The sequence below is a fragment of the Colobus angolensis genome, unplaced genomic scaffold (assembly GCF_000951035.1).
Source record: "Colobus angolensis palliatus isolate OR3802 unplaced genomic scaffold, Cang.pa_1.0 Scaffold247, whole genome shotgun sequence".
In the NCBI taxonomy this organism is placed as follows: Eukaryota; Metazoa; Chordata; class Mammalia; order Primates; family Cercopithecidae; genus Colobus; species Colobus angolensis.
Genome location: NW_012115677.1, coordinates 2,838,749 through 2,841,348, shown reverse-complemented (window position 1 = coordinate 2,841,348; position 2,600 = coordinate 2,838,749). Strand labels below are relative to the sequence as shown.

Sequence of the window (2,600 nt, the reverse complement as noted above, 5' to 3'; positions counted from 1 at the left end):
CTTACCAGCCGGCTCTCGCCTCTCCCGCCGCCCGGTACCTGCCCGGAAGCCACGACGTGGGAGACCCGGAGGCGAGCTCGCAGCGAAGCAGCCCCACTCCGCCGCCCCCTCTGGAGAGAATTGTGGTTGCCGAGCAGCGCAGAGCGAGGGAGACTTTACTACCCGTTATAAAGAAAAGTGCAGGTGATGCACCGGGCCTTATTGCCTGAGCAGCCTGTTCTTGCAGATGTGGGCCCACGTGCAGATGCATACGTCATTCATTCATTTCTACAGGTGTTTGTGGAGTGCTTAAGGCGTGCCCAACACTTGGGGACTACAGCTGTGTAGACTGTGCTGGGTCCTCAAAGACCTAACCCTCAAAAATGATCACAGCACACAGCTTGATCGTGCTGTATAATGTACACAACCCAGCCATTACCTCAATTCATCCTAACAGTCCTATGAAGTGGGTGTTTCTTTTTGCAGATCAGAAAACCGAAGCTCCGCCTTGCCCCCAGATCACCTAGGATTTTGCCCAGGTGACCAGGAGAGCTTGTGGGAGAAGTCACGCAGGTCAAGGATGGGTTGTTTAAAGTGGCGCCAGGAGCTCAGGCAATGATGCCTTTCTTTCCTAGCCCCGAACTTTAAGAACTAGTGGGGAGAACTGCTGGGCCAAGAGACAGCTCCGAGTTCTGTGTGGGTGGCATGAAGGCTCCTGCCTGTAGGACATGAGGCGGAGCTCCAGTAAGGTGTTGGCCTTAAGGGCAACCTTATCCTGCAGGGGTTCTTAACCCGAGGAGAGAGAATTCATTCAAGGGTACTGTGAACTTGGATGAGAAAAAATTTACATCTTAATTTTCACTAACCTCTGACATTTAGCATGTTTTGCCATTATGAACGTAGACAACAAACTGCAGTAGCAGTAGGTTAAGTATTTATGACTTAGTAATCACTAGAAACCATTGGTTTTTACATCACATCACAGTTGTTGCAAATATCTCAAATTACAGTAGTTATTAGACAATTAGCCACATATGTCAATAATGAAGCATATATATTGCTCTAGCAGAAATTTTTAAAAACATTTTGTTAACTGTATTTCAATATTATTGGCTTTTTTGGTAACCTCTTGTGGTTTCTTTTATGTATTTAAAACCCTTATTCTGAGAAGAGGCCCATGGTTTTCAGCAACCTGCCAGAGGGCTCCCATGTCATGAAAAGGTTGGGACATGCTGGCCTGAAGCCTCTGGAGTGCCTCGGGGAGCCCTCTTTGGAATCTGACATCCCTGCATTGGAAACACAAGCAGGGTGCAGCCCCAGGAAAGAGCAGGAGCTGTGTGTGCACAGGGGTAGGGGGTGTCCTCTTCTTCACCTCAAGGAGTATTGAAGGGAACAGCATGTGCCACGCAGAAAAGCTGCGTGAACATCATCAAGGGTCCCCACAGGTGGTAGCAGCTGCCAGAGTAAGTCCCTCAGCATATTAGGGGTGTTTACCACTTCCTTTCCAATCAGTAACTCCAGTCAATTATAGTCCAAAGTGGGGTGCAGTGGGTTTAAATTCAGTAGATGATTTTGGAGAGCACACAGTTTTAACGAATACATCTTGATAAGGTTGAGAAACTATTGGAGAAATAATCTAGTAAACTAGGAAGTATTTGTAAAGTGATTTTTCATGCAAATAAGTTGCAAGTTAGCCTTTTCCCTTCATGTAAAATATGTACTATTCCAGAGAGATGGGGTCCACACTATTATAGCCATAGTATAATGCTCACTTCAGAGTGTACTCAGCCAGGAGCCGGTGATGTGGCTCTAACGGTTGCTGAAATATTCTGAATTGGTTGATAAAAGCTGCTGCCCTTAGCTCCTCACGGGCAACCATCCCTGCCCTCTCCATTTTCCTGGGACTAAGCAACTTCCTCATAGCCTAGCAAATGAAAGTTTAAGCCCTTAAGCCCTGATGCAGCAAGGGCGCCTTCTGCTTGGATAGCCCCATGACATACCAGCTGTTAACTATTCTGAATATCACCCCTTGCTTCTAAGAGGAGTTCTGTGGACCATTCATTCCTGTCTTCCCAAGATGTGTTCAGTGGATGATGTATGAATGACCAGAGTTATTTACTTCATCCCAAACACAGATTGCGCTCAAATTGAAATTCTAAATAATATTAAATTTAAATATCACAACTACATGTATAGCACTACTGAAGCAAATTATGCTTGTGTGGGAAGAGGTTCAGATAAAGAAAAACAAGGCTGGGAGTCTTGTTCTGGGATATGTCAAGTGCCCATCGCAAATGGAAAACTTATTAGCCCAAGTCTCCTGCCTACTTGAAGTTGAGTCAAACTCTCACTCTTAACATAGATGCCAAAGATACTTGAAGTTGAGTCAAACTCTCACTCTTAACATAGATGCCAAAGATACTTGAAGTTGAGTCAAACCCTCACTTTTGACATAATTTATTTGAAGATTATCAGCTCCTTCTGACCATAACAATCACGTTTTGGCCAGGCTCGGTGGCTCATGCCTATAATCCTGGCACTTTGGGAGGTCAAGGTGGGCGGATCACCTGAGGTCAGGAGTTCTGGCCAAAATGGTGAGACCCCCCCACCCCCCCACACCC

The 2,600-nt window shown here is 46.0% G+C and overlaps 1 protein-coding gene across 1 annotated transcript in view; it reads right to left on the bottom strand.

Moving 5' to 3' along the window:
• Positions 1 to 115, bottom strand: part of ITGA6 (integrin, alpha 6) — a 78,894-nt gene extending 78,779 nt beyond the window's left edge. Inside the window, exon 1 of the mRNA XM_011945955.1 lies at positions 6 to 115. The gene's annotated coding sequence lies outside the window, so the exon portion shown is untranslated. The remainder of the gene's footprint in view (positions 1 to 5) is intronic.
• Between the last annotated feature and the right edge of the window lie 2,485 nt (positions 116 to 2,600).